The sequence below is a fragment of the Protopterus annectens genome, chromosome 10.part0, assembly GCF_019279795.1.
Source record: "Protopterus annectens isolate FY-2018-M chromosome 10.part0, PAN1.0, whole genome shotgun sequence".
NCBI lineage: Eukaryota > Metazoa > Chordata > Ceratodontiformes > Protopteridae > Protopterus > Protopterus annectens.
In genome coordinates, this window is record NC_056744.1 from 563892486 (window position 1) to 563905924 (window position 13439).

The following is a 13439-nucleotide window of genomic DNA, read 5'->3' on the forward strand; positions in this document are numbered from 1 at the left end:
CAACCAGTAGCACACTCTATTCCCTTACATACATGCAGCAGGTTCATACATATGCTACCATAGTCTAGTACCCTATACATTTTTTACCTTGTGAATGCAGCGGTTGAGTTTCAGGGCTGATTCTGTCTGACGTACGCAGTACACAGCCAATACATAGTTAGGTACAGGTTGTTCATAGGTTCATAGGTTCATACTAGGCTATCTGCCCTGGGGCATTTATAAGCCTAGCCCGATTGTGTTTGGCTTACGCCACCCCTTGATTTGAGTATACTGTGCCCTTTTTAAAGTTTAGTTTACTGTGCCTCTGTCTAATAGTGACACGGAAGTAATCCCCGGGACAAACCTATGATCCCCCATCCACTCATCAAGATTCTTCTTGAAGAGAGTCAGTGAGGTGCTCTGACTAACATGAATTGGAATTCTATTCCAGAGCGAAGGGAGCCTCTGGGTTATGAATCTGTCCCTCCAGCATGTTCTATTTATTTCTGTGCTGAGGTTCAAGTCCCTCGAGCGCATGGCTCTAAGGGATTTAGATTTACTGTGGTGGAGCATGTCCATTAATTCTGGGTTGGACATAGCTTTATATGTCAGGCATAAATCACCTCAAAGTAGGCGGTATGCAACTGAGTAGAGCTGGAGTTTTTTTAACCAAGCAGCATATGGCATCTGTTTGAGTCCCTTGATCCTCCTGGTGAGGTATTTTTGGGGTCTTTCTAATTGCTGCAGGTGTCAGGTAAGGTACATCCCAAAGGGGGCATTGTTTTCTATGATGGGTCTGATGAGGGATGAATAAAGGGGCACGATTACCTTTCTTGATCTAGATGTGAATCCTTTCTTGATGAGGTGGGCTATGTAGAAGGTCTTTCTAACCACTTTGGCAATGTGGTTGTCAAAGGAGAGATTGCTATCAACTTGGGTCCCCAGATCCCTAATTACTTTCTCTGTACTTAATGGGTTACCACCTATGTAGTAATTTGTGGGCACATTGTTTTTGCCAAAGGGTATGACTATACACTTTTTGGCATTTAGCTTTAGACCATGGCTCTGGCACCAGTTATCCATCTCTGCGAGTCCTTTTTGAAGGATGTTTGTGTCAGCTGGAGAGTCGATTATGGCGCCCAGTTTGCAGTCATCTGCGAACTTGGTGAGGCATAGTCCTCCCACGTTGGCCTGTACCTCAGAAAAGTAAATACCGAACAAGAGAGGTCCCAGGACAGAACCTTGTGGGACGCCACTTGTGACCAGTTTCGAGTCTGACATGGCTCCAGCAACTCTGACTCTGTCGGTTCTGTCTTTGAGCCAGTTTGCAACCCATCTTGTAACATAGGGGTTTATATTTAGGCTGGATAGCTTATATATGATGCCCGAGTGGCGTATTGTGTCAAATGCCTTTGCGAGGTCCAGATAGGCTGTGTGGACTACCTTCCCTTCATCTATGGCCTTGGTGACTGTTTTGAAGAAGTCGACCAGGTTCAAAAGGCAGGATCTGCCCTTGATGAAGCCAAATTGGGTAGGATCTAGTGTCTGTAGGTCCCCAATGTCTTTGTTTATGAGTTCCATGATGATCCTCTCCATAGCCTTGCAGACTAGGCTAGTCAGGCTTATGGGGCGATAGTTTCCAGGGTCCTCAGAAGTGCCACCTTTGTGAAGTGGGACCACTGTTGCTGTATGCCATTCTTTGGGTGCATATCCTGTAGTGAGGCTGAGATTGTACAGCAGTTTTACTTGAGGGATTAGTTCTTCTTGGAGTTCATGTAGGACGCAACCCGAGACGCCATCTGGTCCCATGGAAGCAGTGTTTTCTGCTTTGGAGAGGGAGGCCTTCACCTGAGCATCAGAGATGTTTGGGAGGCTGCACTCTGCTGGGATAGATACTTGCTCTTTTGGGGGGGAGGGTTGGAGAAGTTTGCACTGAACCTGTCTGCCAGGATATTGGCGATGTCTGTGGGTTCAGTGTATTTTTTGTCACTTAGAATCAACTCAGAACAAGTCTGGGAGTTGCATCCCAGGTTCCTAACATAACTTAAAAAAGCCTTATGATTGTCTTTAGTGTCCTGTGCAATTTTTCTCTCAAAGCTGGCCTTGGAGGATTTTATGAGGGATCGTAATTTTTTGCTAGTACTGATCGGAGATGCCTTCCCTTTTAGGGATTTTGCTCTAACATGTAGTAGCTTCCTCCTTTTGTTGTACAGTTTATTTATGGCTGGGGTCCACCAGACTGGACGCCTGCCTTTGGATGATTGGGTCTTGATTTTGTTTGGGATAGCATGATCCATGCATTCCTGGTGATGTCCGTAGAATGTGTTTATATAGGATTCTGCAGTTTGGGCTGTAGTTTCCACTGGCCCTGGGGCCTTGAAGGATTCCACTTCGGTTTTGAGAAGTGTGAAGTTCGCTTTTGAGAAGTTTTTCACTGTGGTATCCTGGGCTGGGGGTGGGGTCGGGATGTGGATATCCAGTGAAATTAATTTATGGTCTGATCTTACCAATGAGGGATATACTTCTGGTATGGAGCATAGAGTCCCCATGTTGGTAATGATCAGGTCTAGTATGTTTCCCCTCTTGTGGGAGTGGTGACTAGTTGTTCCATAGCATTTGAGTTTATAAATTCCAGGAACCTTTGGGCTAAGGTGCTGGGGCTTGAGTAATGCTCCCAGTCTATGTTTGGGTAGTTGAAGTCGCCCAATATAATGGTGTTTGGGGAGATCTTCATGTTCTCTAATGTTTTCAGGAAAGCCGAGTGGGATTCCTGACTTTGAGAGGGTGGTCTGTAGGATGCTATAAACTGAAAATCAGTCTTGCCCACTGTCAGTTGCACATGGATGGTCTCCAATACTTCGTGCAATGCCACTAACCTGGAGGTGTGGATATCCTTGATAATATGGAAACTCCCCCTCCTTTTGTGGTTCGGTCTGGGTTTTGGGGCCAAAAAGCATGATATGAGGTATAACCTGGTAGTGCTGGGGTGCTCTCTGGAGCCTTGAACCAGGTTTCTGTCACTGCACAGATATCAGTGTTCTCCATACTGAGGAGAGCTTTGAGTGCATGCATCTTGAGGTTAAGACTTCTGGCGTTTAGCAGCATTACCCTTAGTTTCTTGTTCCTTGTGCTGTCTATGGAGGTGGGTTTGACTTTTGAGCCTTGCCTAAAAAAGGCACTATGGGGGTGGCAAGAGCCTTTGCCAATATCCGAAAGCCCAGGGGTGACAGGTGCAAGCCGTCCCTAGTGAAGCAACGTGGCTTGTTGAGCATGTCATCCCAGGCTGACAGACACTGGATCCCCTTTGAATGACACCAAAATTTTAGCCATTTGTTAAAATTGATCATTTTGTCTTTATACTGTGGCATCATTCTAGGTGAGGGTAAGATGCTGCTCAAGGTCAAGGTCATACCGGCCTGGGCTACATGATCAGAGAGCTCCTCTATGTCTCTTTTCATGTAGTCGAGGGAGGTACGTCTCAGGTCATTCACGCCAGCATGTACAATGACTGAGTCATATGTGTATTTGCTTTGGAGTAACCTGAATGCTTGCATTATGTGGTGGATCCAAGCACCCGACAGGCAGCTCACTGTGACCTTCTCTTTATTCAGCCTGGTGAGCGGGCCGTCAGTGTGTCTGACAATAGAGTCACCTATTACAAGAGTATCAGGTGTGTTATTCAGCCTTAAGGGCTGTGACTGCTTGGCACACTGACTTTGTGTGCTATGTGTTGTACGTGTTTTGTTTTGGGATAGCGTTTGCTTGGATGTCTGCTTTGGCGGTCTCTGTTGCTTAGGTAGATTTTTGTTTAGAGCCTCCGAGTATGTTTTTGTGTTTTTATGTGTTTGGTTCGCTGTTGTGGTGGGACTATGTGATACTGGAATTGTGTTGTGTGAGATTACCTTCTCCTCCTGACTGGTTACACCAGTTTTGAGATGTGAGAGCTCTGCCTCCAGTTTGGCTATATGGTTGCATCTCTCACATATATTTGAACCTGTTTGGAGGAGGAGAGGGTTGTCCGTGTACATGAGACAGTTGTAACATTGCCTCAAAATTCCCAGATTCACCAGCTGGACTGGAGAGGAAACCATTGACTGACCTTTGGACATGCTAGAGTAATATAGGGAACTGAATTAAAATGGACCAATAGGGGATAAGGTAATCGTAGAGAGTATAAGAATAAGTAGTGCTTATGGTTTATTAGTGCTAACTTGTAAAATTACTTATTTGGACCAGTGAGGGGCCTTAGAATGAGAATATGGTGTTTAATTTGAGAGATAGAGCAGTTCTAAGGGAAAAAGTGAAGAGCAGACTTTGTGGAGCCAGGAATAGTTTAAACCCAATTAGGCGGCGCTGCCCGATGTTGCGCTATGCGCAAAAATGCACAAAACCGCTCAAAAGAGGCTTTTAAGAGAGGAAGATCAAGGAGTTAGGAATTGACCCAAAATGGCCAATAAAACTACAGTTTCAAGGCAGTAACCACTCCCACAGGGGCAGGCAGGCTGCTCAATGTTTATCACTGCCACTGATGAACACAGAGACTTCCCTTTAGCCCAAGCAAACAATGGCCTCCAAGAAACTTACAAACAGTTCAGAACAGCAAATCTGTAACTGAACTTTTTTAAATCTCAGAAAAGTGGGAAAAAAGCAATATTTTTTTTTTTTGTTTTTTTTAAGGAAAGCAGAGGTTCACAAGTATCAACAAGTTAGAACAGTGTAGTAAATGACCCCACACTTGAGTGCTAGGCCAGAGACAGATAAAATGCAAGTTTTAAGAAAAAAACGATTTTAAAAATAAGTGCAGGCAGGAAATTCAGTCATCAGCTCTAGGTTGTGTTCTAAATACAGTTACCAACACAGAAATCAAATTTAACAAGCCAGAAAATGCTCAAAAGTATGCGGCAAAGCAGACAAACTTAACAAATAATCTGAAGCAAAATACTTAAAATCTCAAAAGTGGCTCCTTTCTTCTCTCAGCATTTTCTCCTCTTGGTGGGTGCTTCACCAACAGCCAACAAGTCCAAAAAGACGCCAAAACCACGAGGCAATCAGGTTTTAAGAGAGGAAGATCAAGGAGTTAGGAATTGACCCAAAATGGCCAATAAAACTACAGTTTCAAGGCAGTTGTTGGTGGATGGTTGTGTGGTGGTTGGTGGTTGGTTGTGTGGTGTTGCTGGCATCCTTTTTACTATGTATGTAAATCAGAGTAAGGTGTTAGTCCCTAGGACCCTACGTTTCCAGTGCATGTGCTATGCATAGTCTCTTGGCCATGGCCAGGGCATACTGGGCACGCATACATCTGTCTGCAGGCACAGCCTCAGGGGTCCCTCCTCCAAGTCCCTCTGTGGGAGTGGCTGTGGGGACCTAAGCACTGGTGTGGGGCTGTGTATCTCTTCCCTCTGATGATACTGATGCAGCTGTTTCCACAGGATCATATTGTGTAGCATGGCACATACTGTGAACATCTGTGCACATATGGCTGGAAAGTATTGTAGGGTTCCTCCAACTATATCTAGGCACCAGAACCATGACTTGGGCAGCCAAAACACATGCTCTGTGATGTTCCTAGTTTGTGCATGTGCCTCATTATGGCATTCTTTAGTGGGTGTATGTACATTTCTGATGGGTGCCATCATCCACAGTTCCAGTGCATAGCCAGCATCTCCCACTAGATGGCTGTATGGGATGTCCCCCTTGGCAAACATCTGGTACAGCTATGATGCATGCCAGATATGGGAATTGTGATAACTGCAAGGGCTGCAGCACACACATTCATGATAATGCCCTGGACATTGAACATGACTTGGCAGTTGATGGAGTGATACCCCTTGCAGTTGATGTAGACTCTACCGTCTACACTGGGCAGTGCTTTGATGTGCACATGACTGAAGTCTATGGCACTCAGTACCTCAAAGTAGTGTGCTACATTGTAGAAGAGTTGAATACTGCTAGCCCTCTCTTCTGGGGTGCAGACTAAATAAACGTGCTCTCCGGCATGTGCTAGCATGGCATTCAGGAACTGGTGGAGTACACTGGATGCTGATGCCTGTGAGACCCCCATCATGTCTCCAGTTGGTTTTTGGAAAGTACCTGTAGCTAGTATCCTAAGGGCTACACATACCTTTGTTTCCACTGGGATGGGTTCTCCTCTGTTAGCTATGGGTCTGAATTGAGGGCAGCAGAGCTCGGTGAGTTCTTGTAGTATGTCCCTGTCCACCCTGCAGTGCTCTACAATCTCCAGCGCATGTAGCTCCTGGTAGGTTACCCTGGGCCTGAACACTCTTCTCCTTCATAGTCTAGGCCTATTTGTCAGAAAGAGCATCAGCAATGACCTCAGCATCTAGCATATACAGATGTAACAGAGCTACAGCAGCCACTAGCATTGCTTTGGTTAAAAATCCCATGTTTGTACTCCACAGGTGCAGAGCATGGGGGTGAAATCAGATTGTAGGGTGTATGCAACTTTTCTAGTGCTCTGCTGTAGGTACAGCCTGTGTAATTGGCTACCTATGATGCATTCCATCTGCCAGGTATATCATTATCAGTGGTTTAATGGCCCAGTTTAAGTAGGAATGGGGTCACCAGTAAGTTATATATGATTGGCTTTCCCAGGCAAATTTCTCTCTTTTAGTTTTTAAACAGCCTTCCCTGCTCAACACTGTGGTGTGGATGCAAACTCAAGCCACAGATATAAACAATGCTCAGCACTCAATGGACACACCCCCATAGACAGCACATTCAGCACAGCAGTACGCCATCCAAACACACACAAACTAGCTAAAACACATGCCCCAAACATAAACAAGGCTTAGCAGTTACTGGAACACCCCCTGCTCAGCTGAGGAGTGCTGCATGCAAACAGGCACTGCTGAGCTCCAATGTGCTTAACAAAATACAGACACATCCCTTTTTGATGTCAGCTACCTCTTTTGTGGACATTAACATGGTTCTGGGGCTACACACAGATGTGATCTGCGGGCACAGATACCCATTTTTGCTATTCAGTAATCCCAGCTCATTTGCATACAGATCTGTGCACACGTCCAAGAAACCACATTATTCCAGACCCTGCCTCCTTAGCAACCACAGAATGCTACCATTGTACATACTTCATGCAAGGCCCTATAATACATTATTGTCACATACTTTTTTTTGTTTGCTTGTTTTTACACTTTTAAATAATTTTTTTCATAACGGCATATTTGTGCACTGCTGTGAGCTGCGCAAACATAATATGAGTATTAAAAAAATAATTTCACATTATTCTGCATTACATTTTGGGCACACAGGTCATAGTTTTACACATATCTTTGTCTGCTATTCTATTCTATTTCTGTCATTCTACCTGGGCTTTTTCAGACCCTGTTCACTTTTTATCTCATGTACATGGAATTTTTCCATGTACACTTCGGACACCAACATGGGGTCAGCGCTAATGCCTATCTTCTTGCTGGATCACTCCAACACCTTCATTTGCATGCAGTTCATCTGCTTATGAGGTGATTTGCATTCCACGGATACTTCTGTGTTCGCACACTTTTGCACACCCCTCAGCCCCGTTTACTGTATCACACAGTTGCTTTGGTCCATGTAAGCTCTGTTCCACTATCCCTACATGGAATATTAATCCATGTAGGCTTTATTGAATTCTCCATAAGGTTTCTTTTTTTTTTCTTTTTTTTATTTGGATAGCAGTTAGTAGTTTCTCTAGTTCTTGGATGGAGGGAGTTTTTTATCTTTATTTTTGTCAGTTGGATAAAAGTTGATGGTTTCTCTTCCTGTTTTACTGTTTTGGGAGGGTAGGATATATATTTTTAGTTTTTTAGTCCTGTTGTCCAATGGGTTTAGGAATATCAGTAAGGTGAGTAGCTTTGCATTCAGGCCTTAAGCTGCAAAGCTGCATAGGTAAGGGTCTGTGGCAATGTTTTATGATTTGCAGACTAAGTAGGCACTTGGTGCAAGTCTAATCTGTGGATACCATTAAATGAGAACATGGATACTGGAGTACTTTACAGCACATGCTGATAAGATGAATTTTGGATGTTTAAGGAAGGCATGCTGCAAATCACTGGCAAGTATTTTATGTATATATTTATTTATTTGCTGTGTTTGTCTCTTGGATTCCTCATATTGCTTAGAGAAGAGGGTAGACATGAATATCTAAATGGAAATATTGTGTTTTATATATTATCCCATATGTTACCATACTTCTGATTTCTTTGATTTTTTTCTTTTAGGTTTGAGGTTCAAGAATATGTTTAGCTTCTTCTTTTTTTTTACTAAGGTTGAAATTAATTTATTTTTGTAGCTAATTTTACTCTTTTTTATGTTTTTCATGTGAGCTTTCAAGTAGCATGGTAAATTATTGCACTACGGTTTCTTTGAGTTAGGAATAATGCCATACACCTAGCTTTATCTAGCTCTTTCTGAATATCAGTTAATAATTATTAACTTTTATTAGCATTTTTTAATATCATTTATTTGTTTACTTTAATGAAGAAACTATAATGTTCAGGCTTTCCTTGAATTCCCTTTTCATGCATTTTGCACCAAAAAGAAAAAAAAGAGAATAACATTGCTTTTTGTAGGAGGTTCAGGATTTTTTGCTAATGATATATATACTAATTCTGAGATTGTACAATCTACAGGGAAAGGGAATATTCCTCCACCAAGGGTTCATCGATCATGCATACCCATCAACCATTTGCATATGTCAACCAAATGCAGTCGATTAAATGGCCGTTTTATATATATATATATATATATATATATATGTGTGTGTGTGTGTGTGTGTGTGTGTGTGTGTGTGTGTGTGTGTTTGTGTGAGTATGTATGAATGGTTCAAAATGTCAGACATGCATTTGATTGGCATGCTAATACTGTTGTATGAAATGCTGAATGCACAATATTTCAAACTCAATTTGGTCATCTGATGAATAATTGAACAGTTTTATGATTGTAATACCATGTCTGTGTGTTTTCTGTGAAAGGATGAATTCTGTTATTGTTATAGTTGACTTATTACAGAAAATTATTGCTATCTGCATTTGTGATTATATGTGGCAGTCTGCTGTATGGTTAGTTTATTGTGTACCCGGGCTATTGTGTTTGGTATTTTATGGTTCATGATTTTTTGGTCGATAGTTTTTGTGGTATAAAAATAAGTGCCAGCCAGCACAAATATGTGACTGCACATTTGAGATACTCATAATTGGTTGAATTCAAGCTTTATACAGTGTAGGTATGTTGGCATACGCAGTGAAATAAATGTTTGACTGAAAAGGTGTCGTCTGTAAAAATGTGCAAGATTTTGTTACAGTAGGTAGTGGGTACATGTAAGCGTTCATGGGTTAGGGTTAGGAAGGGGATTTATTTAGTATTGTGCTTAACTGGTGTTGTGCATGTTCTTTACCTTTTGTCTTGGTTAGTGACGCTGTTAAGAAAAGGGCTTTTAGAAATATAATATGTAGGGTTAGGAGTAGGGGTAGGGATGGGGCTGTTTTTGCTTTAGGTTTAGCACATAAGAAAAGATGATGCAGGGTGGTAAATCCCACCTTACTCATATTTTCAAACTCTATCCCTATCCTTAACCTTATCCCCTGCTCAAACCCTAACCCTATGGACTGCTCTGCTAAAAACCCTTTCCCTTAATCTAGGATAGTGGGAGAAAGGTTGTCAATGTTTTGTGATTTGTTCATTTTGTATGGAAAACATTTGAGATGTTGCTCAGTTTTTGTATATCATTTGTGTGTTACACATTTGTGTTATCAACTAATGATGATATAGTCGTATGGGTCTACTTCATAAACCCAAAATCCCACTTACCCAACTTTCATAAAACCCAGACAACAAAGCTGAAAAGTCAGAAGACTGACCACCCTGAACACCGACTTTCATCTTCAGGTAAGTAACCACTTGCCCAAACAAAAAAAAAAAATTAAAACCAAAACAAATTAACACCCCCCAAACTAAATATACCAAGTCCGAGATCACACTACCGTGGACGTAAGGGGCAATGTTCAACATGGTGGCCAAGTGGTCACTAACCTGGTGTTGAAAGTCGGTGTTCCAAGCGGTCAGTCTTTTGAGTTGTCAACTTTGTTCTCGATTTTATGAAAGTTGGGTAAGTGGGATTTCGGATTTGTGAAGTAGACCCAATCATACATATGTTGTATATATTTATGTTTTACCTATGCTAAATTATAACACCAAATTACAAGTTATAACATAACTTGAAACTGCAACAAAAAGAGAAAAAGTCTTTTACAAAAGGGCAAACCCTCTACAACCTCCATGTCTGGGATTATATTTCCCCCATTAACTTCTTCTTTCATTGCATTTACTCTATGATCAAACATAAATGGGGGACAGTGAAGAGGCCTGGCATTAAAGTTCATGTGGTTTTGAAAAAACACAACCAAAACAATCTGAAGAAAAGCCATCCAGTGTAATTACACTTATTGGAATATAGGATAACACATAGACAAGAGACACACAAACACACACACACACATACACACACACACACACACACACACACACACACACACACACACACACACACACACACACACACATACACACATGTGCACATACATATTGAGTCTGTCGAATCTATAAAAATGGTATAAATGTCTTGTAAATGTTAGGATTTTGTATGATGTTAATGCAGAATGTATGTACCTCTTAAGTTTTGAAGATGTGATGATTTTATATCATAACTGTGTGTATCTCCTTGATACATTTATAGATTCACAGATCCCTAGATATTCCAAGAAATTTCTTATGACCATTTAAACCCCATCACAACCCACCCTCAGGCTTCACCCTTTTTTTCCAAGATGGCTGTACCAGTCCCCCCTGGAATACATTTATGAATACCCATCCAATCATCCAGGTTATGTTAAAGGAAGATAGTCCTCCAGATTTAATAAATTCTGTGTAGGCATAGTGTAGAGCCTACACGCAAGTGACCATGTCCGTGTATGCAGTTCCCCCTTGGTAGCTCACCATGCATATTAATGATAGTGCATTGCTGAGGGAGAGCTGTGGAGCATGGTCATTGAATCAGTGTAGGGAGTGTTATACTAACTGTGTCCACAGATGAGTAACACACCCCTGCAATGTCCAAGTGCATGATATCAATGTATTTAATTTTTAAATTTTTTTTTAAAAGTTTGCACAGTGCAGCACACAACTGACATGTGCCAAACATCTAAAAATAGAAAACGGATGCATTTAATTTTTCATTCAAAAGTCAAGTTTAAGCAATGCTTAGTGGGTTCTTGTGGCATGGTGCAGTGCTTAACAGTGCTTAAACATGGCTCGGAGGTATATGTAAATGTATATCAGCATTCTACATAACCAAGTGGATAGAGTTACAGCCTTATGCAAAGTAGGTGTGGGGTTTGAATACATGGAATGGAAATTAAGCAATTATTTTCAAAATATATATTATGCTAATTATTTTTAAATCATGATCTGCTGTGCTCAGCTAAGCTCTGCTTAGCCTTGCTAAGCCATGATAAGCACTGCTTAAGCAACCTCTATTTAGGCACTGCTTGGCAGTGCTTGGCATCACTTGGCTGTACATAGCTGGTTTGCACACTGCTAAGCAATGCTAAGCATTGCCAGTTTAAGCACTGCTCAGCTCAGCTGCACTGGTTTGCACAGTGCCAAGTAGTGCCAGTGCCGCATTTTTAAAAATTGCCCAATGGTGCATAAGGGTGGGAAAAGGGCTATATTAAGCAATAGATGGGAATGTACCATAATCCATTGTAGTTCTGTCTCAGAAGGATACAATGGTAGGTGTTGGAGAAGGTTTGTGCTTTCACGTACAGAGGTGGGGCACTGAGGACACCAGGGTCATGGTCAGACTCTTTGTAAAATAACATGAAGACCGGCTCATGCAGGAAGGTTACCAAGGCTCAGAGTACAAAGCAGAGGCCTGGGAACAGTTGGCAAGGGACCTCACCAGTGCAACTGGTATCCCCCATATAGGTGAGCAGTGTTGCCACCACCATGACCACCTGAAAAGAGGGAAGGGGGCTCTATTAGATCACAGTACTTATGACATGTGCCATGGCTTAAGTCTGAAATAATCAACCCTGCCAAGTCTTGAACCTGGGCCCCTGTCAACTACCACCTACTGCACTAAACCACTAGGCCACAGAGATCTGGACACCTGGGTCCAAGAATTCTGGGCAGGCAATGTTCCACATGTGTGTAAGTATGTTTACCTGTGTTTCACCAATATTTAATCGTGAATGTCTGCTAAACCAGTATGCATAATGGTGTGCTTCTCCCCTAACAGCTGCAGAGGTGACAGCTCACAATATCAAGGTGCATGCAGGGAGCCTGGCCTAGTTGCACCCTGAGTGTGTGAGTACAGCTGTATTATGCTACCTACAGTCAAATAAGACAGAAAGAGTATAGCATTAACCATTTATCTGCAAAACATCTGTAGTGCAATAACTGTGGAATTACAGCTGCATAATGCCAACTGTTACACAAGAAAAACTCAAAACTATTCCAGTAAATGAATGAAGGTATCTGTAATAAACTGTTGTGCAATACTTGTGGAATTACAGCTGATATTTCAGCCCAGTAACAATATATTGTGTACACCTCCATTTTATTTAGTAATGTGTAGGTTACCTAGTTTCTCTGTCATGATTGCATTCCATGCATGTGTGTTCAACTGTCACTGCAGTGTACTATAGCACTGTACTACCAAGTCATATTTTGTTACCAGGTGAGATCTAGATAAATATCAGTCAGTCAAATCTCAGCAGTAGCTCACTCTGTTAAATGCTGTGTATGAAGTACATTTTGCCACACACAGACCAGAGTTCAAATCTAGTACCATGTACTAAAAAGTATGACTAAGTCAGATATGTTATGATGACAGATATTCTCTCCACCAGTACTACTGGTAAATGGGTGAGGTAGCCCATATTATGTGTAAATAATTGTTTGTTCAGATGTCACAGACTCTTAAAAGCATTACCACAAATGCCCTATTAATGCATAAAATAAAGGAAATGTGTGCAATGATAATAAAATATAATAAAATAAACAAAATAAAATGTGTAATCTTCATATGGCTGTATGTCTGGAGTGTCTTGTAAAGTTTGCTGAAGTCAATTAATACATGTGGCACACATGTCCCCTGCAGTCACTGCTATTGGGTTCTATCCACATGCCTCCCACAAATATTACAGTATCAGTCACATATTGATTACAGATACCATTCTCTCCACAGGAACTACAGGTAAATGGGTGAGATAGCTCATATTATGTGTAAATAATTGTTTGTTCAGATGTCACAGACTGTTATCACTCTGTTAAATGCTGTGTATGAAGTACATTTTGCCACACACAGACCAGAGTTCAAATCTAGTACCATGTACTAAAAAGTATGACTAAGTCAGATATGTTATGATGACAGATATTCTCTC